The 27,993-nt window shown below is 42.8% G+C and overlaps 1 long non-coding RNA gene across 3 annotated transcripts; it reads right to left on the bottom strand.

Moving 5' to 3' along the window:
• Positions 1-85: 85 nt before the first annotated feature.
• Positions 86-27,709, bottom strand: LOC140200726 (uncharacterized). 3 transcript variants are annotated; one of them, XR_011886706.1, is made up of 4 exons: positions 27,648-27,709; positions 25,504-25,653; positions 15,168-15,316; positions 86-142 (listed from the first exon to the last, which is right to left on the bottom strand). It is a non-coding gene; the product is annotated as an uncharacterized lncRNA (long non-coding RNA). The 3 variants fall into 3 exon arrangements; XR_011886707.1 differs by lacking the exon at positions 86-142 and adding an exon at positions 5,534-5,676; XR_011886708.1 differs by lacking the exons at positions 86-142; positions 15,168-15,316 and adding an exon at positions 17,471-17,785.
• Between the last annotated feature and the right edge of the window lie 284 nt (positions 27,710-27,993).

Raw genomic sequence — 27,993 nt, 5'->3', positions numbered from 1 at the left:
CACCTCAGGTCATTTTCAGCCAGGCATTGGAGGAGCTGAGCAACATAATCAGTAGATCTAAAATTGTGTACCTCGATGCTTTCCTTATCATTGTGTGAGACCTGCTTGAAGACTCCCTCGATAACCATCACCAACATATCACCTGTGGAACCAGAGGAACCAACACACATGAGAATGCTTATCATCATCAGAATGCTTGCTGTGCCATTTCACACCCACAGTTTGGAAAGTCCAATCACCCTGACTGTAGTCCCACATACTGTATAGGCAGAGACAAAAAAACTGCAGCACCAGTGGTGAGGATGAAAATGATATGGTCAAGGGAGGTGGAGGAGCACTTGAGTTGGTGGACTGGCCAATATTTAGGAATTCATCTTTGGATCTGAATAGAAAAAACACAGTTGTCATCACTGGCTTCATCGAGATCTGTGTGGATGAGTGTATGCCTTCGAGAACATACCAGACATACACAAACCAAAAGACATGGATCAACCAGGAGATTCAGGGCTAGATCTGTGGCATTCAACACCAGTGATCCAGAACTATTCAAGAAGTACCGCTATGACTGACGGAAGGCTATTTTAAGGGCGAGAAAACAATTCTGTTTGAGGTTAGAGACAGAATTGGATGCACGTCAACACTGGCAGGGTTGGCAGACCATTACTTCCTTCAAGGCAGAACGTAACATCATGAATGACTGTGAAGCTTCAATCCCAGATGAGCTCAACACCTTTGAAAGGGAAAATAAAACTACACCTGTGTGAACCCTGGCAAGAGGTCATGCCCTGATGGTGTAGCTGGTAGAGCTCTGAAAACCCATGCCAACCAGCTAGCAGGACAGTTCAAGGACATCTTCACTGCTACAGTTAGAGGTTCCCGTCTGCTTCAAAAGGGCAACAATCATACCAGTGCTCAAGAAGAGCAGGGAAAGCTGTCCCAATGAATTTCACCCAGTGGCACCCACTTCTACTGTGATGAAGTGCTTTGAAAGGTTGGCCTTGGCTAGAATCAACTCCTGGCTAAGCATGGACCTGAACTCACTGCCACTTGCCTGTGACCACAGTAGGTTTACCCACAGGTCTCACTGGCTGAGCATGGACCTGAACTCACTACCACTTGCCTGTGACTACAGTAGGTTTACCCACAGGTCTCACTGTCTCTTCACTCGGCCTTGGATCACCTGGACAATAGTAATACCAACATCGGGCTGCTATTTATTGACTGCAGCTCAGCGTTCAACACAATCATACCCTCAGTTCTAATCAACAATCTCCGAGACCTGAACCTTTGTATTTCCCTCTGAAATTAGATCCTTGACTTCCTCACCAGGAGACCACAGTCAGTGTGGATCAGAAATAACATCCGTTCCTCGTTGACAATCAACACTGGCACCCCTCAAGTTTGTATGCTTTGCCCACTGTTCTACTCTCTCTACACCCATGATTGTGTGGCTAGGCACAATTCAAATGCCATCTATAAATTTGCTGATGACACAACTATTGTTGGTAGAATTTCAGATGATGATGAAGGGGTGTACAGGAGTGAGATAGATCAGCTGGTTGAGTGATGTCGCAACAACAAACTTGCGCTCAACGTCAGTAAGACCAAGGAATTGATTAAGGACTTCAGGAAGGGCAAGTCAAGGGAACTCACACCAGTCCTCTTTGAGGGATCAGAAGTGGAAAAGGTGAGCAGTTTCAAGTTCCTGGATGTCAATGTCTCTGAAGGTCTATCCTGGGCCCAACATATTGATGCAATTACAAAGAAGGCATGATAGCAGGTATATTTTATTAGGAGTTTGAGGAGAATTTAAATGTGACCAAAGACATGCATAAATTTCTACAGATGTACTGTGGAGAGCAATTTAGCGGGTTCTGTCACCAACTGGTATGGAGGGGCTACTGCGGAGGATCAGAAAAAGCCGCAGGAAGTTTTTACCTCAGCCAGCTCCATCATGGCCACTAGACTCCCCAGCATTCAGAACACCTTCAAAAGGCAGCATCCATCATTAAGGACCTCCATCGCCCAGGACATGCCCTCTTCTCATTGCTACTATCAAGAAGGAGGTACAAAAGCCTGAAGAAACACACTCATTATTTCAGGAACAGTTTCTTCCTCTCTGCCATCAGATTCTGAATGGACAATGAACACTACCTCATTATTTTCCCCTCTCTTTTGCACTACTTATTTAATTTTCTTTTTTGTATATTCTTCTTATTGTAATTTATAGTTTTATTATTATGTATCGCAATGTACTGCTGCCGCAAAACAGCAAATTTCACAACATTAACCAGTGATATTAAACCTGTTTCTGATTCTGAAATTTGCAATTTTCTAACTCGAGACCAATGGTCTTACAAGATAACTTAAGACAATGAATTGCAATTTAAATCAAGCTGATCAATCCACTCTAATTAACATCAATTCTAATTATTACTGCATGTTTTTCATTGACTAATATGGGAACTTTTCATGATATACATTGGATGGGGAAATTGGGCACAATTTGCTTCTGGCTCATGGAAGCTCAACTTTTCTTTCTTTGATAAACTATACGGGTTCACAGGAAACATCCATTTGCTAACACTCGTATTTTGTAGAAGGACTTATAATTAATCAGTTGTAAAAAGAGGGTTTTCTGCCCTATATTTTGTTTCATCATTACTATGCTTCAGGTATCTGCTCTACTAAATGTAAACTAACTTCCCAACCTGAGCTCACCTCTCTCACTTATAACTCCTCCGCCACAAAACATAGGAACATAAGAAATAGAAGTAGGCATAGATCATTCAGTTTCTCATGTCTTTTGTGTCTATCAATAAGATCATTGATCTAATTGACCACAGCTGATAAGTTAGATAATTGCCATTTTCCTGCACTTTTCCTATGTCCCTTAAAACAGTATATAAGAATCTCTCACTTTCAGTGACCAAGACTCTACAGCCCTGTTGGACAGAAAATTTCAAACATTCACTATCCACTAGTTATGAGACAGTGAGCCCTGGTTTTAGATAGATAGGTATTGATCCCAAAGGTAATTGCAGTGTCACAGTAGCATTACAAGTGCACAGATATACGAATATTTGAAGAAAGACTAAAAAATAAGTTACCTTAAAAATAAGATGCACAAGAATTATAAGTCAAAGTTTACAAGATTTACAAGATTATTAGTTCACACTGATAAGATGGTAGTGCAAGAATTACTGTAATATTATATTATTCAGTAATGGGTGCATATACTCATTGTTCAGATAAGAAGTGATGGTAGTATTGCACAGGATGCCTGCAATCGCAGGGTGTGGTTAACAGATGCCACATGTCGCCTCTGTTTTTGACCAAAGCGACACAGGTGGAGCACAGGGTTAATTTTCTATTTTTCCACATGGGTTTGGTTATGTCAAGATTTGGAAAGAATAATGAATACTTCAGCTTGAGTGGGATTTGAATTAGCTATGGTCAATAATGATGAAGTTTGGATTAATGTGTTACTTGTGGTGAGTGCTATATCATTGTATTTACTTAGTCAAATGCAAAAATAAAAGTTCCTGAAAAACTTAGAACTAAATTTAGATTTACGTTTATTTATCTCACATATATCGAAGCATACAATGAAATGTGTCATTTGTGGTCATATGCCACACAATTAATCATCTCTGCATTCTCTTAATGCTTGTCATGTAAATGGCTTTGTTCCTATGGCTTGTTCACCATGCTACCATAGTTGCTGCAACATGATAGAAGGAGAGGTACTTTGTAGTGAGAGGAGACCGCAAATGGCAGTAACAGGTTTACGATATCCTGAGATGCTCCAGCCCTGGTTATGAATCACAGCATCTTGGTCAGAGTGGCAACGTTCTGGGTTGGTTGACGGGAAACAGCAAGTACACTGAGTGACAACCTTGGAGAAGACATTTTTTGTCATCCTGGGCATAAGCAAAATGTGTCCCATAGAAAAACAACCACTTTCCAATTACGGAATGCTAACAATTGGCAGCACATCAACTGGGAATGGGCCTCATTTGCCTCTACTTTAGCCTCAGTGGCTGACACACTGCCAACGAACAGAGTAGTTATCTCTATAAGAATGTTGTTGTCATGGAAGAAAATAAATTCATTATGCACTGCAATCTTCCAAAATTCTTCCAATCTAACCTGATCTCTCCCAAGTCTTGCAATCTCTCCATCTGAATCTTCCATTTTCTTATCATAGCCTCTGATCATTCTCTTCTCCACTCTATTCAACAACTGACACTTGGTAGCTTTGACTCCCAAAGCTTACCCATACAATAATTGTTCACTCTTTCATGCAGCAAGCTGCAGCCAAGAAAATTTGCAGATCCAGGCATTAAATTGGGCAGAACCTTCCTTCAGAATCAGGCTTATTATCACTGACATATTTTGTGTAGGCTTGCAACAACTTTCTGATGGAAGTAATGAAAAGCAGCATGTGATGGTCCTCAGTAATGGATGTCAACTCCTTGAGGCATCACCATTTGAAAATGTCCTCAATGGTGGGGAGGCTAGTGCCCATGATGGAGGTGGCTGAGTCCAAATTCTCTGCAGCCTCTTACAATCCTGTGCATTGGAGGCTCCATACCAGATGGCAGTACAATGAGTCAGAATGCTCTCCATAGTACGTCAGTAGAAATTTGCTAGAGTCATTGGCGACTTACCAAATCTGCTCAAACTCCTAATGAAGTACAGCTGTGAGCATGCCTCCTTCATGATTGCATTAGTATTTTGGGTGCAGCATAGAATCTCTGAGATGTTCAAAGTTCAAAGTAAATGCATTATCAACGTGCATATATGTCACCCTACACAACCCTGAGATTTACTTTCTTGCAGGCATCATTTTGATGTCCAGAAAATTAAAGCTGCACACTCTTTCCACTGCTGGCCCCACAGTAAGAACTGATGTGTGTTCTCCAGACTTCCCCTTCCTGAAGTCCACAATCAATTCCCTGGTCTTACTGATGTTGAATGCAAGGTTAACATTATGATATCACTCAACCAGATCATCTATTTCAAACCTGCATGCCTCCTCATCAACAATTAAGGTTCTTCAAGCAACATTTCTGTCATCGGCAATTTAACGATGCCATTTTTCCTGTGTCCAGCCACACAGTCATAGTTGTAGAGAAAATGAAGCGATGTACTAAGCATGCATCCTTGAGCTGTGACTCTCTTGATTCAACTTCTTCAAGGTCCCCTCAGTGCAGCTGTCTATTACTCAATCTCCACATCTGAGTTAATAATCAGACTGCAGATACGCACAGCAGTAAAATGTGGGATGCTGCTGAAAAATCCAGTGCAGACTTTAGCTAAGGGTATTGATGGTGTGGAGGGTGGATATTGAGTCCTGTGTAAATAATTCAGAATCCTCAAACTTTTCAGATGAAATGCTTTTAAGTGGATATCTCTCTTTCCTCTTTTTTTTCTCCAGAGTGTGATCTGTTTAGCTGTCTTGATAAGGGTGTTAGCATCTCTGCCAGGAACCTGGATTAATTATCAGAGCAAGTTTCATTGTGTTGGCTGGCTGCAGCCTGGAATAAAGCTCATAGGCTCTGTCTGCAATTGTTAGCTGTTGCAATGGTAGAGCTGTTGCCGGAAGAAGATAGGACTCAGATGGATCTCAGTCACTATGTTGGGGTGTAGGAGTATAAGATATCTTCAGATCTATAAAAATGGTTCAAAGTTATAGTTTGAAGTAAATCTATTATCAAAGTACATATACAGTTACAAGAAAAAGTTTGTGAGCCCTTTGTAATTACCTAGTTTTCTGCATTAATTACTCACAAAATGTGTTATCTTCATCTAAGTCACAATAATAGACAAACACAATCTGCCTAAACTAATAACACACAAAGAACTGTACTTTTCATGCCTTTATTGAACACATTGTTTAATCATTCACAGTCCAGGCTGGAAAGATTATGTAAATCCTTGTATTTAATAACTGGTAGAACCTCCTTTAGCAGCAATAACCTCCACCAAACATTTCCTGTAGCTGCTGATCAGACTTGCATAACAGCAAAGACGAATTTTAGATCATTTCTTCATACAAAACTGTTTCAGCTCATCAAACAACAGGAATTCTGCAGATGCTGGAAATTCAAGCAACACACATCAAAGTTGCTGGTGAATGCAGCAGGCCAGGCAGCATCTCTAGGAAGAGGTACAGTCGACGTTTCAGGCCGACTTCTCTGTCGAGCCGAAATCTCTGCAGACTTCTAAGGAAGTAGAGGCACTGCTGTACTTTATTTGCTATTACATATATATGATGGGTCCAGGACAGATCCTCTGAGTTAGTGACATCCAGAAATTTAAAGTTCCTAATATTCTCCAACTCTGATCCTCCAAGATCTGGCTCATGGACTTCTGCCTTCCCTCTTTAAGACCATAAGACGGTAAGACATTGGAGCAGAATTAGGCCATTCAGCCTATTGAGTCAGGTCTGCCATTCCATCATGGGCTTCTGCAAATCAAACTGAATGACATCCACTGCCTCTCCTTTGTCCACCATGCTTGTTACTTCCTTGAATAGCTCTAACAGATTTGTCGGGCAAGACCTTTGAGTTTGCCTAGCACTTTTGTAATAGCAATGCCATTCACTCCTGTTCCCTGACACTCATGGACCTCTGGCATACTGCTAGTGTCATCCACAGTGAAGACTGATGCAAACTACCCATTAAGTTCATCTGCCATTTCTTTGTTCCCCATTACTACCTCACCAGCATCATTTCTAGTGCTCCAACATCAACTCTCACCTCCCTTTTAGTCTTTATATAACTTTTAGTATCCTGCTTTATATTATTGGCTAGTTTGCCCTCATATTTCATCTTTTCTCTTCTTATGGCTTTTTTAGTTTTCTTTTGTTGGATTTTCCCAATCATCCAACTTCCCATTCACTTTTGCTACCTTGTATGCCCTTTCCTTAGCTTTTATGCAGTCCTTAACTTCCCATATCACCCACAGTTATTTACCCCTGCCATTTGGGAACTTATTCTTCTGTGGGACAAATCTATCCTGCCCAGAAACTTCAGCCACCTCTGTTCTGCCGTCATCCCTGCTAGTATCACCCTCCGATCCACCTGGGCAAATTCCTGTCTCATACTTCTGTAGTTCCCTTCATTCCATTGCAATACTGATTCATGTGACTTATGCTTCTCCCTTTTAAATTGCAGTATGAATTCAATCATCTTATGACGATTGTCTTCTAAGAGTTCCTTTACATTAAACTCCCTAATAAGATCTGGGTTATTAAACAATACCCAATCCTTTCCCCGAGTAGACTCAAGGACAAGCTGCTATAAAAAGCCATCTCGTAGGCATGCAACAAATTGCCTCTCTTTCTATCCAACACCAACCTGATTTTCCCAATCCCTTTGATTATTGAAGAGCCCCAATACAATTGTGTCATTAAGTTTTCATGCCTTTTCCAGCTCCTTTTCAAATCTCAACCCCACATCTTGGCTACTATTTTGAGGTCTATACATGATTCTCAGAATGGTCTTTTTTACCCTTGCAGTTTCTTAACTCCACTGACAATGATTCAACATTCTCTGACCCTATACCACCTCTTTCTAAAGCTGCCATTCCACCTCTTATCAATAGAGCCATACCACCGCCTATGCCTTCCTGCCTGTCCTTTCAATACAAAGTATATCCTTTGACGTTAAACTCCCAAGAATGACCTTCTTTCAGCCACAACTCAGTGATGCCCACAATATTATACTGACCAACCTCTAATGGTACCACAAGTTCATCCACCTTATTCGGAACGCTACAGGCATTTAAATACAGCATCTACAGTCTTGCATTCTTTGCCCTTCTGAATTTTGCCTCTGTGGTACAATTTAACTCTTTGCTCTGTCTGCATTTGTATCCAGTCATTGACTTGTCCTTCCTTACATTCAGGTTACACCCATCATCTACTTGTAAACCTGCTGGCTCATCCTTAGCTCTATCATATTGGTTCCAATTCCACTGCCAAGTTAGTTTAAACCACTCCCAACAGCTCTAGTAAACTACCCACAAGAATATCGGTCCCCCTTGGATTCAAGTGCAACCCATCACCTTTGCACAGGTCACACCTGCCCCTGAAGAGATCCCAGTTACTCAAAAATCTGAACCCCTGCTCCCTGCCCCAATTCTTCAGCCACAGATTTATCTGCCACTTCATTCTATTCCTATCCTCACTGTCATGTGGCACAGAGAGCAATCCCAAGATTACTACCTTGAGGTCCTGCTTCTCAGCTTCCTACTTAACTCCCTGTAATTTTTTTTAAGGACCTCCTCCCTTTTCCTGCCTGTGTCATTGGTACCAATATGTACCACAACTTCTGGCTGCTCACCCTCCTTTTTCAGGATATTGTGTTCAGAAACATCTTGGGCCCTGGGACCTGGGAGGCAAACTGCCATTCATGTTTCATTTTTGCCTCCACAGAATCACCTGTCTGTCTCCCTGACTATAGAGTCCCCTATTACTGCTGCCATCCTCTTCAGTTCCCTAGCCTTCTGAGCCACAGGGCCAGACTCAGCACCAGAGGCATGGCTGCTGTTACTTCCCCAAGGTAGGTTGTCCCTCCAACAGTACTCAAAATGGCATACTTATTGTTGAGGGGGACGGCCACAGGGGTGCTCTCCACTACCTGACGTTCTCTCTTCTCTCCCCTGACAGTCACCCATTTTCTTGTCTCCTGTAGCCTTGGGGTGACTACCTCCCTGTAGCTCCTGTCTATCACCACCTCGCTTTTTCTAACAAGCCAAAGGTCATCAAGCTGCAGCTTCAGTTCCTTAACAAGGTCTCTAAGGAGCTGCATCTTGATGTATCTGGTGCAGATGTGGCCACTGGGGAGGCTGGTGGTCTTCCGGAAATCCCACATCTGGCTCCGAGAACAGAAAACTGGCTCTGCAGACATAACCACTATACTCTCAAGAGTTAAATAAGAAAAAAAGAAACAAGAAATAAGGAATAAACTTACCAACTTACTTTACCTCCACCTGTTTTTGCTGAAGCCCTGTTGAACCAAACTCTGACTCAGACCACTCTGACGACAACTATTCCCACAATGACTGCTCCGCTATGCGGTACCCCCTCTTTTATGGAGATTGGGATTCTAAAGCTCCTTGCTGGACTTGTGCGGGAATGCTTCTCCTGTGTCTGTGCAGCACACCAATTCTCTCCTGAAATCTTCAATCAGTTCCTCAGTCATGTTGACATTGTTGCTATGACACCACTCAGCCAAATTTTCAATCTGCCTCCTGTATGCTGGTTCATTACCACATTTGATATGGCCCACAACGGTGGTGTCATATGCAAACTTAAATATTCTGTTAGAATTGTAGTTAGCCACACATAGCACATAGCCCTGCGATGCACCAGTACTGATAGAGATTGTGGAGGAGATGTTTTTGCCAATCTGAGTTGACTGGGGTATGCAAGTGAGGATATCCAGGATTCACTTGCATAAGGAGGTATTAATGCCCAGGTCTTGGAGGTCACTGATTAGTTTTGAGGGGATGATGATATTAAATGTTGCACTGTCATTGATAAGAAGCATCTTGATGTACTGTATGCATCTTTGCTGCCCAGATGTTCCAGGGTTGAGTGAAGAGCCAATGAGAAGGCATCTGCTGTGGACCTGTTGCTCCAAGAGGCAAACTGGAGCGGATCCAAGTCGCCTCTCATACGGGAGCTGATATACTTCAACACCAGCCTTGCAAAACACTTCATCACTGTGGATGTAAGTCCAACTGGGCAATAGCCATTGAGGCAGGTAACCACATTCTTCTTGAGTACCAGTACCATTGAGCGTGCTTGAAGCAGGTGGGTATTACACACTGCCAAAGCAAAAGGTTAAAGATATCAATGAACACACCAGCCAGTTGATCAGAAGAGGTGTTCAATACTCAGCCAGGTACTCCGTCCAGATTGAATGCTTTCCTTGGATTCACTCTCTTGAAGGCAGCCCGCACATTATCTTCAGATACTGAGATTAGATTAGATTAGGTTATGAGGACACGCAGTCCTCTTTTATTGTCATTTAGTAATGCATGCATTAAGAAATGATACAATTTGTTCCTCCAGAATGATATCACAGAAATACAAGACAAACCAAGACTGAAACAAACAGACAAAAACCACATAATTATAACATATAGTTACAACAGTGCAAGCAATACCGTAATTTGATAGAAGACCAGACCATGGGCATGGTAAAAAAAAGTCTCAATGTCTCTCAAAAGTCCCATCATCTCACGCAGACGGTTGAAGGAAGAAAACTCTTCCTGCCATGAGCTTCCAGCGCCGCAAACTTGCCGATGCAGCATCCTGGAAGCATCCAACCACAGTCCGACTCCGAGTCCGTCCGAAAACTTCGAGCCTCCGACCAGCCCTCCGACACCGAGCACCGAGCACCATCTCTGCTGAGCGCTCATCAGGAGATGAGGGGGTGTGTGATGTTTCCTCCATGTTCTGATGGTCAAAGTGAGCATAGAAGGCATTGAGTTCATATGGAAGCGAAGCTCTGCTGCCCTCCATGTCACTTTGTTTAACTTTGTAGGAGGTCATGCCATTCACACCCTGCCACAGCTGTTGAGCATCCCTCGTTGATTTCACTCTAGTGTGGAATCTCCACTTTGCCCATGAGATGGCTTTCCAGAGATCATACCTGCACCTCTTGTAGCTTTCTTGATTTCCAGACTTGAATGCCTCTGATCTGGTCCTCAGCAAACTTTGAATTTGATGGTTCATCCAGGGCTTCTGATTGAGGAAGTCTCTGAAAAATTTCATGGGGATATACTAATCTACAGCTATTTTAATAAAGTCTGTTACAACCCTGATGTAATCACTCACATCCTCAGATGAGTGCTCGAACACGGCCCAGTATCCTGACTCAAAGCAATCCTGTAATCGATCCTCGGCCTCCCACAACCACCTCTTAGTTGTCCTAATCTATAGAGCCTTACTTTTTAGGCTCTGTCTGTATGCAGGTAGTAAGAGGACAGCCAAGTGGTCTAATTTGCCAAAGTGTGGTGTCGGCGATGAACAATAGGCATTCCTTATCGTAGTGTAGCGGTGGTCCAGTGTGTTAGGACCTCTGGTGCTACAGGTCGTATACTGGTGACGTTTGGGAAGGGTCTTCTTCCAAACAGGCTTGGTTGAAGTCACCGACTATAATTTGAAATGCATTGGGATGAGCTGTTTCTTGTCTGCAGTGTTGCGGGTGCTTTCTTATAGTCAGCTGCTGGTGGTATGTAAATTGCAGTCAAGATAAAAGAGAAGAATAATTTGAAAGGCAAATAGACTGGTCTGCATTTGATCAATATGTGTTCCAAGTCAGGGGAACATGAGTTCGAATAAATCACCACGTTGGTACACCAAAGAGTATTGACCAAAAAGTACACGCCACCACCCTTTTCCTTACTGGAGTTTGTGGTTTGATACATCCTGAAAATCATGAATCCTTCTGGTCTGACTGCTGCGTCCAGCATATCTGCAAATAGCCAAGTCTAGATGTAGCAAACAATTGAGACCTGCCTCTGATACAGCAGCCTTGCTCTCTGATCATCAGTTTTATTTTCCATTGACTGCATGTTCGCCAACAAGATGTTGGGTAGAGGCGGCCTCATTCCTCTGAGCTTCAGCCTGGCTTGAATTTCTGCTCTCCTTTCGCGCTTCCGGCCATGGCGATGACCCCTACAGGTACTGCACTTGACTGCTTCACTTACTTCCGTCGATCATGAGGGGTAATAGTTGTTCCTGAACCTAGTGGTGTGAGTCGTGAGAACACTGTACCTTCGTCCTGGTGGCGGCAGCAAGAAGAGAAAATGACCCGGGAGGTGAGGGTCCCTGACAATGGATGCTGTTTTCCTGCCACAATGCTTCAGGTAGATGTGCTCAATGGTGGGGAGGGCTTTACCTATGGTGGACGGGGCCGCATCCATTACTTTTTGTAGGAGTTTCCATTCAAGGCCATTGGTGTTTCCACACCAGGCTGCGATGCAGCCAGTCAATATACTCTCCACTAGACATCTATCGAAGTTTGTCAATGTTGTAGATGTTATGCCAAATCTTCACAGACCCTTAAGGAAGTAGAGGTATGGCCGTGCTTTCTTAATAATTGCATTTATGTGCTGCGCTCAGAACATAGAACACTGAGGAACTTAAAGTTGTTGACCCTCTCCATCTCCGATCATCTGATAAGGACTGGCTCATGGACTTCTAGTTTCCTTCTCCTGATGTCAATAATCACCTCCTTCATCTTGCTGACATTGAATAAGAGGTTGTTGTTGTGGCACCCTTGGCCAGATTTTTAATCTCCCTCCTATATGCTGATTTGTCATCTCATTTGATTCGGCCTGCGAAAATGGTGTCGTCAGCAAACTTGAAAATAGTGTTGGAGCTGTGCTTAACCACTGTCATAAATGTAAAGCAAGTAGAGCAGGGGGTGAAACACACAGCCTTGTGGTGCACCTGTGCTGATGGAGATTGTGGAGGAGATGTTATTGCCAATCTGAACTGACTGGGGTCTGCAAGTGAGGAAATCAAGAATCCAATTGCACAAGGAGGTATTGAGGGCAAGTTCTTGAAGTTTACTTCTACTCTGTTTTGTCCACCCTGGTTCAGCCCCTTCCCACCTACATTCGTGACACCTCACACACTCTTGATCTTCTCAAGGATTTCAGGTTCCCTGGCCCCCATCATCTTAATTTTACTATAGATGGCCAGTCCCTAAACACCTTCATCCCCCACCAGAAAGGCCTCAAAGCTCTCTGTTTCTTTCTGAACCACCACCATTCTCCTCTGTCTAGCGGAACTTGTCCTCACTCTAAATAATTTCTCCTCTGGGTCCTCCTACTTCCTTCAAACAAAAGGGTTAGCCATGGGCATTCGCATGGTCCCAACTATGCCTGCCTGTTTGTTGGCTATATGAAACAGTCTATGTTGCAAGCCTACACTGGTGGCCATGCCACACTTTTCCTATGCTACATCGACAACTGCATTGGTGTTGTTTCCTGCACCCATACTGAACTCATTGATTTCATCCACTTTGCCTCCAACTTCCACCCGGCCCTCAAACCTACCTGGTCCATTTCCGATACTTCCCTTCTCTTTCTTGATTTCACTGTCTCTATCTCCAGAGACAGTTTATCAACCGATGTCTATTATAAACCAACAGACTCTCATAGCTACCTGGACTATACCTCGTCCCACCCTGCTACTTGTAAAAACGCCATCCCCTTCTCTCAATTCCTCCATCTCTGCCGCATCTGCTCTCAGGATGAGGCTTTTCATTCTAGAACAAAGGGGATGTCCTCCTTTTTCAAAGAAAGGGGCTTCCCTTCCTCCACCATCAACGCTGCCCTCAACCGCATCTTTTCCATTTCACGCACATCTGCTCTTACCCCATCCTCCCAACACGCTACCAGGGATAGGGTTCCTCTTGTCCTCACCTACCACCTCACTAGCCTCTGCATCCAGCGCATAATTCTCCGAAACTTCTGCCACCCCCAACAGGATCCCACCACCAAACACATCTTTTTCTCCCCCCCCCACCACTTTCTGCTTCTCTACGCGACCCCCTTGTCCATTCGTCCCTCTTCACTGACCTCCCTCCTGGCACTTACCCTTGCAAATGGAACAAGTGCTTCACCCGCCTCTACACCTCCTCCCTCACTACCATTCAGGGCCCCAAACAGTCCTTCCAGGTGAGGCGACACTTCACCTGTGAGTCTGTTGGGGTTATATACTGTGCTCAGTGCTCCCAGTGTAGCCTCTTGTATATCAGTGAGACCCGACATAGATTGGGAGACCGCTTCTCCGAGCATCTACTCTCCATTCACCAGAACCAGCGGGATCTCCCAGTGGCCACCCATTTTATTTCCACTTCCCAATCCCATTCCAATATGTCCATCCATGGCCTCCTCCACTATTGTGATAAGGCCACACTTAGGCTGGAGGAACAACACCTTATATTCTATTTGGGTAGCCTCCAACCTGATGACATGAACATCAATTTCTCAAACTTCCCAGTAATGCTGCCCTCCCCCAACCCACCTTCACCATTTCCCATCCCCTTGTCCCTCTCTCATGTTATCTCCTTGCCTGCTCATTGCCTCCCTCTGCTGCTCCTCCCCCCCGCCTTCATTCATCCATGGCATTCTGTCTCTTTCACCATTCAACTTCCTAGCTCTTTGCTTCACCCCTCCCCCTCCAGGTTTCACCTATCGCCTGGTGTTTCTCTCCCCCGTCCCCCCACCTTTCAAATCTACTCAGCTTTTTTCTCAGATCCTGCCAAAGGGTTTCGGCCCGAAATACCGACTGTACTTTTTTCCATAGATGCTGCCTGGCCTGCTGAGTTCCTCCAGCATTTTGTGTGTGTTGCTCAAATTTCCAGCACCTGCAGATTTTCTCTTGTTTGTTCTTGAAATTTAATGATTTGTTTTGAGGGGATGACAGTATTGAATGCTAAACTGTAGTCGATAAAGAGAATTCTGATGTATGCATCTTTACTGTCCACATGTTCCAAGGTTGAGTGAAGAGCCAATGAGATGGTATCTACTGTGGACCTGTTGCGTCTGTAGGCAAATTAGAGTGGCTGTCATGCAGGCTCACTAATGTTAAACAGTGATTTACTGTTGGGTAAATGATACACTTTTGTAGGCAAGCAATGAGTCTACTGCCAATAAATTGTAGTCTCTTCAGAAAAAGTCTAGCAAGGAAACCCTTCAGTTTCATGTGTTTATGGATATTGAACATCCATACAACCCAACCTAGTTATTGACATCCACCTGAAACTCAGGAGGACGATGAAAGGCACTGATCGTTTAGATAGTCAGAGGCTTTTTCCCAGGGTTGAAATGGCTAGCACAAGAAGGCAGAGTTTTAAGGTGCTTGGAAACAGGTACAGAGGAGACATCAGGGGTAAGTTTTTTATGCAGAGAGTGGTGAGAGCGTGGAATGGGCTGCCGGCGCGGTGGTGGAGGCGGAAACGGTAGAGTCTTTTAAGAGGCTCCTAGATAGCTACATGGAGCTTAGAAAAATAGGGGGCTATGGGTAAGCCTAGGTAGTTCTAAGGTAAGGGCATGTTCAGCACAGCTTTGTGGGCCGAAGGGCCTGTATTTTGCTGTAGGTTTTCTATGTTCTATGTTCATTTAGTCACCTGAAAAGATTGAAGAGTCTGGAGCTACTTCCACAAGATTCAGTATTCATCCTCTACACCAGGGAAGCCCTTAGCTGGAGTCTGTACTGGATTCAAAGCAGCAGCTCACTGTCTTCTTCCGGAGCACCTCACAGTCCTGCCTTTTGTGCCTGAAGAAAGATCAGAGCACTGTTTAATGGGATTATGGTCCTGAAGCAGAAATTCACATTGCTGAGCTAACTTCTTTGGAAATAAAACAACTAAACATTGTCAGGAGAAAAGCATCAAGAAAAGGAAGACAGCAATCAAGATCGATCTTGAAGAAGCAGGGACATTCAATAAAAGTCCAGTTTTGGCAGAGTTGCCAATATTCTAAGGGGAAAATATACCCTCAGTGGCCACCTTATTAGGTCCACCTATAGACCTGCTCATTAATGCAAATATCTAATCAGCCAATCATGTGGCTGCAACTCAACACATAAAAGCATGTAGATATGGTCAAGAGGATCAGTTGTTGTTCAGAACAAACATTAGAATGGAGAAATGTGATCTAAGGGACTTTGACTGTGGAATGATTGTTGGTGCCAGACAGGGTGGTTTGAATATCTCAGAAACTGCTGACCTCCTGAGAACTTCACATGCAACATTCTTTAGAGTTCACAGAGAATTTTGTGAAAAACAAGAAAAGACATCCAGTGAACAGCAGTTCTGGGGCTGAAAACACCTTGTTAGTGAGAGAGGTCAGAGGAGAATAGCTGGACTGGTTCAGGCTGACAGGAAGGCAACAATAACTCAAATAAACACACATTACAACCGTGGTGTGCAGAAGGACATCTCTGAATGCACAACACACTGAACCTTAAAGTGGATGGGTTACAGCAGCAGAAGACCACAAACATAGACTCAGTTCCACTTTACTAATTACAGGAGGTACATAATAATGTGGCCACTGAGTGCACTTGTTAAAAATGCTGACAGAGAAACAGCTCAGCTGAAATATTTTTACTCTATTCAACGTTATTCAAAAAATAACTCAAATGAATCCTTACAGTATAAAGAAATTCCTGTAAGACCAAGACCAAAGAAAGTAGCTGAAGATTAGAGAGGACAATTAAGGAGCAAATGAACTTCTAAGTCCTCTACTTTTTTTAGAAGTTTCCATGGATTCAGCTTGTCATCTAAAACTTTGACAAACCTCTATAGCAGAGTGGAGAGTACCCTAACTGATTTCATCATGGCCTGGTATGGAAACATCAATGCCCAGGAACAGAAAAATCTACAAAAAGTAGTGAATACAGCCCAGATCCATCACAGGGAAAGCCCTTCCCACCATTGAGCTCATCTACAAAGAGTTCTGCCACAAGAAAGTAGCATGCATCATCAAAATACCCCCACCATCCAGACCATGCTATCATCTCGCTACTACAATTGGGCAAGAGTTATAGGTGTCTTCGGTCCCACATCACCAGGTTCAGGAACAGTTATTACCATACAACCATCAGACCCCTGAACCAACATGGTTAACTTCACTCAGCCCAACGCTGAACTGATTCCCCAACTTTGGACTTACTTTCAAGGACTCAGCAAATCATGTTCTCAAGTTTATTTTTGCACAAATTGTCTGTTGTACATTGGTTGTTTGTCAGTCTTTGTTACCCACAGTTTTCCATAACATTTATTGTATTTCTTTATTTTCTTTCAAGATAATGAACCTCAAGGTAGTATATGGTGACATATTTAAATGAAAATGACCTACTTTCTCCTATTGTTGTTTCTAGGAGATAGTAAATGCAATTTTGTATTCAGTCACTAGGTGGCACTTATACTGCAATGACAGAAGCCTTTCCTAAACTACAGGATGGATCAAAATCTTGAGCAGCAAATAACTTAGACAGAACTTGTTGAAAAATAATAATGAATTTTATGCTACCTGACCTACTGAGTGTTTCTAATATTTCAGATTTCCAAGATCTGCCGGTTTTTAATTATCATTTTACTTTTTATTATAAGCAATAATTTGGAAATATCGGTGGTTACAAGTACTTCTGTTCGGAAAACCTATTAAATTACATATTAGATTAGATTAGATTATGAGGTCACGCAGTCCTCTTTTATTGTCATTTAGTAATGCATACATTAAGAAATGATACAATGTTTTTCCAGAATGATATCACAGAAACACATGACAAACCAACTTAAGAACTGACAAAAATCACCTAATTATAACATAATTATAGTTACAACAGTGCAAAGCAATACCGTAATTTGATAAGAACAGACCATGGGCACGGTAAAAGTCTCAAAGTCTCTCGAAAGATCCATCATCTCACGCAGACGGTGAACCTCCAGCGCCGCAAACTTGCCGATGCAGCATCCTGGAAGCATCCGACCACAGTCTGACTCCGAGCCTCCAACCAGCTCTCCGACACCAAGCACCGAGCACCATCTCTGCCTAGCGCTTCGACCCCAGCCCCGGCAACAGGCAATAGGCAAAGCCGAGGATTTGGCGTCTTCGTCTCCGGAGATTCTCGATCACACAGTATCAACAGCAGCGAAGCAGGCATTTCAGAAGTTTCTCCAGGTGTTCCTCTGTGCTTCTCATGGCTATCTCCATCAAATTCGGATTGTGCGCGGCACCCCTGGTTAACACATACGATATCATTCCGAGTGGCCGCGCGCGCTGCGTCGCGCTGCCATCTTCTCCTTGTACACTGCCTTGTACCAATAAAGAGCATTTTGTACCTGATAATGTGTTGTTTTGTGGCTACTGTCGGGCCCAGGGGAGGGGACTGCTATAATCCCTTTCAGAACAGCTGGGGGAGGTGCAGCCCCAACATTTGGCTTACTCAAATGCAAAGAGCAGGTTCTACCCACTTCCTGTCACAGCAGAACGGCTGATGCCCTTAAACATCCCCGGGAAAACCAGTAACGCTCCCCACTCCCTGCCAGTTTCTGACTTGACCTGGGGGTGTCAATTACACCATTCTTTCCCTTCTTGTGCCACCACCACTATTGCAAGACCATCTTTCTCACCGCTGTCCACGGTGAGCTTTCACAACGGAGAGAATCAATGAATGAAGGAACGAGCAGGGTCGGCCCACATTAAGACATTGCATGATATCACTTTGCAAATTATTTAAATCTAGGTAAGTTTTAGTGATAATGGGAAAGGTTGGAATTTTGAGGTGAATGGCTCTTGATGTAAATATTATGAATGTAAGCTAGAACAAAATATAAAAACAGATTATAAAAGTCTCTATATTTATATAAAGCAGAAAGGGGTAGCTAAAGTGAACAGCAACACACACAAGATGGTGGAGGAACTCAGCAGGCTAAGCGGCAACTATGAAAAAGACTAAACAGCCAATGTTTCAGGCCGAGACCTTTCATCAGAACTGGAAGGAAAGAGAAGTCAGAGCAAGAAGCTGGGGGGGGGGGCGCGGTGGGGATAGGGGGAAGAAGTACACAGTGGTAGGTGATAGGTGAAACTAGGAGAGGGAGGAGGGGGTGAAGTAAAGAGCTGGGAAGTTGATTGGTGGAAGAGATAAAGGGCTGGAGAAGGGGGAATCTGATCGGAGAGGACAGAAGGCCATTGAAGAAAGGGAAGGGGTGAAGCACCAGAGGGAGGTGATGGGCAGGTAAGGAGATAAGGTGAGAGAGGAAAACAGGAATGGAGAATGGTGAAGGAGAGAGGAGGGGGCAATTATCAGAAGTTCAAGAAATCAATGTTCATGCCATAAGGTTGGAGGTTACCCAGTTGGAATATAAGGTGTTGCTCTGCCATGGTGTGGTCTCATCACGGCAGTAGAGGAAGCCATGGACTGACGTGTCGGAATAGGAATGGGAAGTGGAATTAAAATAGATGGCCACTGGGAGATCCCACTCTTCTGGCGGATGGAGCATAGGTGCTCAATAAAGCGGTCTCCCAATCTAGGTCCGGTCTCAGGAGACCACACTAGGAGCACCGGACAGAGTAGATGACCCCAACAGACTCAGAGGTGAAATGTCGCCTCACTTGGAAGGACTGTTTGGAACCTTGAGTGGTCATAAGGGAGGAGGTATAGGGCCAGGTGTACTTGTTCCGCTTGTAAGCTATTCCATGCAAGGCTTATTGAGAAGTAAGGAGGCAGGGGATCCAAGGGGACTTTATTTTGTGGATTCAGAATTGGTTTGCCCACAGAAGGCAAAGAGTGGTTGTAGACGGGTCATATTCTGCATGGAGGTCGGTGACCAGTGACATGCCTCAGGGATCTGTTCTGGGACCCGTTCTCTTCGTGATTTTTATAAATGACCTGGATGAGGAAGTGGAGGGATGGGTTAGTAAACTTGCCGATGACATAAAGGTTGGGGGTGCTGTGGATAGTGTGGAGGGCTGTCAGAGGTTACAGCAGGATATCGATAGGATGCAAAACTGGGCTGAGAAGTTGCAGATGGAGTTCAACCCAGATAAGTGTGAGGTGGTTCATTTTGGTAGGTCAAATATAATGGCAGAATATAGTATTAATGATAAGATTCTTGGCAGTGCGGAGGATCAGAGGGATCTTGGGGTCCGAGTCCATAGGACGCTCAAAGCAGCTGCACGGGTTAACTCTGTGGTTAAGAAAGCATGCGGTGCATTGACCTTAATCGTCATGGGACTGAGTTTAGGACCCAAGATGTAATGTTGCAGCTATATAGGACCCTGGTCAGACCCCACTTGGAGTACTGTGCTCAGTTCTGGTCGCCTCACTACAGGAAGGATGTAAAAACCATAGAAAGGGTGCAGATGAGATTTACAAGAATGTTGCCCAGATTGGAGAGCATGCCTTATGAGAATAGGTTGTGTGAACTCGGCCTTTTCTCCTCGGAGCGACGGGGGATGGAAGGAGACCTGATAGAGATGTACAAGATGATGAGAGGCAGTGATCATGTGGATAATCAGAGGCTTTTTCCCCAGGGCTGAAATGGCTAACATGAGGGGGCACAGATTTAAGGTGCTTGGAAGGAGGTACAGAGGAGATGTCAGGGGTAAGTTTTTTATGCAGAGAGTGGTGAGTGCGTGGAATGAGCTGCCGGCGACAATGGTGGAGGTGGATACAATAGGGTCTTTTAAGAGACTCCTAGATAGGTACATGCAGCTTAGAAAAATAGAGGCCTATGGGTAACCCTAGGTAATTTCTTAAGTAAGGACATGTTTGGTACAGCATTATGGGCTGAAGGGCCTGTATTGTGTTGTAGGTTTTCTATGTTTTCTATGATGAGTACCAGGAGGGATATCAGTGGGGAGGGACGAGTGGACAAGAGAGTTGCATGGGGAGCAATCCCTGTGGAAAACAGAAAGTGGGGAGAGGGAAATATGTGTTTGGTGGTGGGATCCCATTGGAGATGGTGGAAATTATAAAAAATTCCGTTGGACGCGGAGGCTAGTGCAGTACTAGGTGAGGACAGGAGGCCCTGGTGTGGCAGCAGAGGATGTGTGCGAAACGGAAGGGATGTGGGTGAGGGTAGCAGTGATGGTTGAGGAAGGAAAGCCCCTTTCTTTGAAAGGAGGAAAACATTTCAGTTGCTCTGGAATAAAAAGCCTCATCCTGTGATCAGATGTGGCAGAGATGGAGGAACTGAGAGAAAGTCATCCATTTTTACAAGTGACAGGGTGGGAAGATGTATACTTCAGATAGCCATGAGAGTCAATGGGTTTATAAAAGGCATCAGTAGATAAACTGTCTTCACAAATGGGGACAGAGAGATCGAGAAAGTGGAGGAAGGTGTTGGAAATGGACCAAGTAAATTTGAGGGCAGGTTGGAAGTTGGAAGCAAAGTGGTTGGAGTCAACTCTCCGTATGGTTGCAGGAAGCAGCACCAATGCAGTCATCGATGTAATGTAGAGAGAGTTGGGGAGCGATGCCGTTGTGGGCATGCACTGTTCCACGAAGTCAACAAAAAGACAGGCATAGCCGGGACTGCATTGGTGCAGCATTGGTGAAAAATGTACAGAAACATACAAACTTATTTTAAGTAATAGGTAAGATAGAGTCAGAAAAGTTGTTTCTGCTGGTAGGTGAAACTAGAACTAGAGGACATAGTCTCAAGATTTGGGGAAATAGGTTTAGAAAGGAGATGAAGAGAAACTGCTTTTCCCAGAGAATAGTGAATCTGTGGAATTCTCTGCACAGGAAGCAGCAGAGGCTACTCATTAAATATATTTAAGGCACAGTTAGATAGATTTCTACCTAGCAGGGGAATTAAGGATTATTGGGAAAAGGTAGGTAAGTGGAGCTGAGTCCAGGGCCAGATCAGTTATGATCTCAATGAATAGTGCAGAAGGTTTAATAAGCAATTTGGCCTATTCCCGCTTCTATTTCTGATGTTCTTTTAGGAGGTGATGGTGCAGGAGCAGTGGCCTGATACTTCTCAGTGGGGTCCTGGATCAGAGTTTAGAAAAAGGAGGTGTCAGAGAGCTGAGGTCAGTCTGCCAGACTACACCACCCCTGTTTGTGGGTTTGATGGTTATTTTGGGATTAGTATGGAAAGAGCAGAGGGTAGCACATTCAGGAAGGGGGCCCCATTACCCCTTCTCTTTCTCCTCCCCCACCTTCACGACCTGCCCATCACCTTCACCTTCCTCCCTCTGGTTCCCCACCTCCTTCCCTTTATTCCCTGGTCTCCTATCAGAATCCTTATTCTTTAGCCTTTTGTCTCCCCAACCTTTCACTTCCCAATGTTATTCCTTTTTTTAAAAATCTTACCCCTTCTCCCTCACAACCGCATTCACATATCATCTGGCCAGCTCGTGTTCCTCCCCCCGCCAACCCTTTTATTTTATTCCAGTCCCAATGAAAGGTTTGACCTCAACCACCGACTGATTATTTCCCTCCACTGATGCTGCTGGACCTGCTGAGTTCTTCCAACATTTTGTGTGTGTTGTTGCAGAACCACAACAGAGCATGGAAGATGTCAATCCAGACATCATCGTCTCCGTGACATTGTTCTCAATCTTTCTTACTGCAGTGCAGCTCCTCCCCTTCCATCACTGGAATGCAGGACAAATGGGAAACCACTTAATCTGTGGTGCCACATTACAATATGCAGACAATGATTGCTTATGTGCACGTTAAAAGGTCAACCTCGCATCATCATTCACTCGGAAACATATGAAAGAATGGGCCTTACACTAAGCATAAGCTAAACAAAGGCTCCCCAACAATGCATCCCTACTGTACAAACCAGTCAATACAGGTGTTCAAAGATACGCTGGAAAACGTACTTATCTTATCTTGAGAGCAGAACTTCAATGAAATAAAGATTGACATTGATGATAAAATTCTGCACATATTTTGGCCATGCAAGTAGAAGATTATTTGGAGATAAGTACCTCAGACCTGGCACAAAGCTTGTGGTCTACCTGAAAGATGTAATTAGAACCTAGAATATAGAAGAGTACAGCACAGGAACAGGCTGTTCGGCCCACAATGTCATGCCAAACCAGCTAAAAAGCAAATTAAAAACACCCAAACACTAATCCCTCCTACCTACACCATGTCCATATCCCTCCATCTTCCTTACATCCATGCACCTATCCAAACATCTCTTAAAAGCCTCTAATGTACAGTGGCAAGAAAAAGTGAGTGAAATCTTTGCATTTACCCAGTTTTCTGCATGAATTACTCATAAAATGTGGTCTGATCTTCATCTAAGTCTTTTACTGTTACCCTTGGGGTCTTTTTCACCTCCTTCAGCATTGCACGTTGTGCTCTTGCTGTAATCTTTGCAGGATGCCCACTCTTAGGGAGAGTAGCAACAGTACTGAATTTCCTCCATTTGCAGACAATTTCTCTTACTTGTTTTTTGTTTCATATGGCAGATGGTTCTCTCTTCACACTTCTAATTGGTTTTTGTCAAGCCACTCCTCCAGCTCATGGCGCATCAACGGACCGCGGCAAAGCCGCCTTGGATCTTGGTGAGAGGGCATGTTTGGACCAGGTGGAGGACATCCTGGGTTGGGGCACCACAGGGGCAAGCTGAGGTTTGTCAGGTGCCCCACCAGCGTAGTGTTTGCGCTGTTTTGGCACGTCAGCTTCTGAGTCAATTTGCAGCTATCTCCACTAGGGGGTGGGGGGGATGCGTATTGGTGTGTCGGTATCAGCACCATTCAGTGTGGTCATCATAGGAGTCGAGGTTTTTCAACTTGTAGGAAGGTTTTCAGGATTTGAGTTGGAGGAGCATTTTCGATGAGCTTACAAACTGGAATGTTGTTATTTTGATATGCTTGTAGAATTTTGCTGAAGCTGCTCTTGTATGGATCTCCAGTGGTGCTATTCCACTCATTGGCCTTTGGACAGGTGTGGATTTTAGGGCTCCTGGGATTATTCTCATAGAAGTATGGAGTTGTGTACTGTTGATGTATGTGTGAGCACTTCTCTCTCAGGTGAGTGCATAATATTTGGCGACTGAGAAACATAGTACTAAGCTAGATGTTCGTAGGACTGACTGGTTAGCACCCCATTTGGTTCCTGCTATCTTCCTGATCATGGCCACTCTGGATTTCTATTTCCTTGCAACATTTTGAAGGTGGATCTTGTATGAGAGAGTTTGATCTCGTGTGACTCCTAAGTACTTTGGGTGTGGATCATTGGATAGCTGTCTGTCATTTAGTTTGATATTAAGTTTAAGTTAGTTTAGTCAGTTATTCAGAGAAATAATGAAGTTACTGTTTTGTTGATGTTCATAGTTAGGTACCACTTTGAGAAGTAGTTGGAAAGGGAGATGATTTCTTGGGTAAGTTTTTTCTCAATGGATTTGACATCATTCAATTGGAAGGCTATGGCTCAGTCATCAGCATATCCAAATTTAGCATATTTGGTTTCAGGGAGGCCACTGAGGTACAAATTGGTCAAGGTTAGAACCAGAACTGACCCTTGGGTGGCGGGGGGGGGGGCCGCATTTGTAGAATTTAATAATGCAACTAGTGTCACTTCATAGGTAGGTGAGGAAAGAACAGGTGCCTGTCATTCTGTGGAGGAGACGTAGGATCTTTTTACATGGAATGATCTGGGCTAGTTTTAACATTAAGCCTCCGTTCCAAGCAGTGCTGTATGCAACAGATAAATCAATAAAGGTTGCTCCGGTTTTCTTTTTGAGTCTAAAGCTTGACTTGACGTACAAAGTGAGTGTGAGAACTTGTTCATGAGTAATGTGGTGATGTCTGAAGCCAGCTTGTTCAATTGGTATGTAAGGATCTATCAGAGATAATATTCTGGATAAAATAATAATTTCTCTTACTGTGGACTGATGAACACTCAGGTCTTTAGAAATGCTTTTGTATCCTTTTCCATTTTCATGCATCTCTTCTTCTAAGGCTCTCTGAAAATGGTTTTGATCGAGGCATGGTGCACATAAAAAGATCTTTCTTGAGAAGAGCAGGCTCTGTCAGTAGCCTGAATTCTTCTGTCTTTTTTATAGGGCAGGGCATCTCTACAACCCACACCTCCAATCTCATCTCATTGATGGAACACCTGACTCCAAATAGCTTTTGTAGAAGGCAATACCCCAAAAGTTCACATACCTTTTTCAACCTAGACTGTGATTGTTTAAATGGTGTACTCAGTATTGATGAAAAGTACAATTGTTTGTGTGTTATTAGTTTAGGCAAATTGTATCTGTCTATTATAACTTCAATGAAGATCAGACCACATTTTAAGGGTAATTAATGCAAAAAAAACAGGTAATTGCAAATGATTCACAAACTCTTCCTTGCACCTGTATGTGCCTCTAACAACAAACCAGGCAGGGCATTCCAAGCATCCACAACTCTGAGTAAAAAAACTTACCCCCCACATCCCTCTTGAACCTATCCCCTCACCTTCACCGTCTCTTACATTTCTAGATTCTTGTACATTTCTGAGTCTTGGGTTACCTACAGCAAAAGTCTCAAGGCACTGGAGAGATTACATCAACGCTGTCTCTCCAGATCTGGCAGCATAAGTGAAGCAAAATCAGCTCACTGTCACAGGGAAACATGCATAGGACTGATGCCCTAATTAAACCTAACTGGCTGAAATGGACAAAGGTAGGTTATCCACATAACTAACACGAGACTCCCAAAACAGATTCTGCATTCCAGGCTCCGTTACTACAAAAGGTTTACGGGTGTACAGAGGAAACATTTCAAACTTGTTTCAAAGTCTTGTTGATTGAATATGACATCACTACCCAATTATTAGAATCCCTGGCTCATGACGGTCCAAAATAGAGAAAGATACTATTGAGAACCTTGAGACCATCTGTCACTGCCACACAAAAGTCCAGTGTAAATGTGGATAAAAAGCACTACCATTGAAAATCCCCAGCTTCTCATCCAGTCAAGCACCTCCTGTCTTACCTTTGTCAGAGTCCACATCATCAAATCAAGAACCTGGCTGGTAAGGAGATGTAACATCTTCTGCTGCTGAATGTTTGTCAGAGCTGCTTATATGACCTCCCACTGAGATGCCCTGTGCTAGGGGTGGCAAAACCTTTTGAGGCCATGTACCTATATTTTAAATTAAAAATTTCAAAATGGTAATTTTGAGCAGAGATTATCATTGATTAAAGAATTAGTTACAAAAATTATGGACTTTCTTAAGGAAAAAGGAGGTCTTAATGCTTATGTACATGTATTCATTAATTTACTATTAATAAAGGAATAACGGATAGATTGGAGTAAATGAAGCATTTTTTTAAAAAACTGTCAAAAATGAGTAATATTAATTTTTTTAAAGATAATTGAAAAATGACATCATTTCTCAACTGTATTATTACCATACCTCATATACTGTTCTGTACAACTTAAGAGATGTGAACATGAAATGATAAGCTTTGGTACAGATCAAGGAAAGGAAAACTTGCAGTTTACTCAGTGAGACTTTTGTTCATATGACAAATATATTATATCTGGGCTGAATCAGGATCAGAACCAGAATCAGGTTTACTATCACTGACGTATGTCATGAAATTTATTGTATATAAGTTACAATTAGAAATATAAAAAAGAAAATATAGTGAAAAAGGAGATCATATAATGAGGAACTATTCTGAAAGCCAAAGGTGGAGGGGAAAAACCTTCTTCTTAATAGTTGAGTGTGTGTCTTATTTGGTTGTTTTGAGAGCTACACGCATAGTCCTAGTTTCATCAGTAAGTCTATTCCAACAAAGTTAACCAAGATCATCACTGAAAACAATGATTCACATGAATATTTTGATGAAAATACTGTTAATAATGACATTACAAGATTTTTCAGACAGTTAAGAGCTTCAGGAATAGACTTCCAGAGTTTCAGAAACACATTGTCTGGATTTTTATGTTTTGATCCAGTCACTTCATTATTTTCTAGTTCAGATTTAAGTCAACAATTATTTGCCTCCAAATTGAACTGCTTTTTAAATCAATCAAATGCATTTCAGAAGTATCCAAATCAATCCACTATAACATTTTCAAATTCAGTTTGTCTAATACTTTCTAACACTGTCTACATAGTTTATGAACTTCACAGTTTCTTCAAGTGAGCTGAATTTTCAATTCAGGGTTGTTGGTTCTCCAACATGCATTGCAGATTGATAAAATCTGCTTCTTTACCAGCCATGCTGGGTGCAGCATCTTTTGTCACGGAAACTATTCTTGAAAGGTTAACTTGTCAACCAAACAATTCATTTACTACTGTCTTACATATTTCAATTCTATGGTATTTTCAGGTAGCATTTCCAGCTTAGTCAGTTATTTATATACTTCATCACACCTACAAAATTGAGCAATAACGGCTAGCTGGCTGGTGATGTAACATCGGTGCTCTCATCGAGACAAAAGGAAATACATGAACTGATATCTTTTGATAGTTCTGCTTTCTTTCATCATTAATAGTCTATCTTTTACTGTGTTTCTGCTCACTAGCAAATCCTTAACGTGCTGAATATTCTTTTCTTTTTTTGCAAAACCATCAAAAGGAAAGGAACACACTCTAGCTGTGATTCTTTAACATGTTCCCAATCACTGAGTGGCTTTCCATATTTGAAACCTCATAACTAGCAGCAACAAATTTGGAATGTTCTGAAACAAATATCATCAAAATATTTGACTGCATGCTTTTGTTGTTGATCTCTCAAGAAATGTGTGTTTTCTTTGTTCTTGCTCACTGTTATCGCAAAGCCATTTGTGAACAGTTTCATAATGCTGCTTTACAAAGGGAGTTCTGCCCACCTCTGTTTTGGAACACAAGATAAATAATTCTTTACCATCCTGTTTAATCATGCCAGATCTTTCACTCCATCAGTCTTGAAAATCTTTGCTTTTTCTCCCATCATATCAACATTTTTGTTTCTTTGCTATGACTTTCTCTCTCAGGTAACCTTCTGAACAAGCTGAAAAATGGTAAACGCAATTTAAAAATATCCCACTGATAAACTTTAATAACATACTTTTACTAATATAAAGAAAATACATTTAGTCTGACAAAATATTCATGGAGGTGCTATACTACATATAGTATTTACCTTTATTATCACTGAATATCCAGTGTTCACTCACAAATGACAGAAGAAAACATACAAGCAGAGCAAAACCTGTGGTAACTGGCCCAACTGCTTATTATCGAAATACTGAGGTCTATACCAGGTCTATGAGGATTTCAAAACATATCACCAACGTCATGTGTTCTTGCAACTGTCTAGCTTGCACCATGCTGGCAAAAGATATTTCCTGTGAAAACAATTCACTGTTCTGGGGTTGAAAAAAACATTCACTGCTTCATTTTGCAGTAAAAATTATCATTATGTATGTATTCCTAATTATGGGTGTAGTTTAAATAATCGAGTGATGAAACTGCATGCCACATGCCAT

Source organism: Mobula birostris, chromosome 7, assembly GCF_030028105.1.
Source record: "Mobula birostris isolate sMobBir1 chromosome 7, sMobBir1.hap1, whole genome shotgun sequence".
Classification (NCBI taxonomy): Eukaryota; Metazoa; Chordata; class Chondrichthyes; order Myliobatiformes; family Myliobatidae; genus Mobula; species Mobula birostris.
The sequence above is the reverse complement of the archived record's forward strand: the minus strand, read 5'-3'. Positions and strand labels throughout refer to the sequence as shown.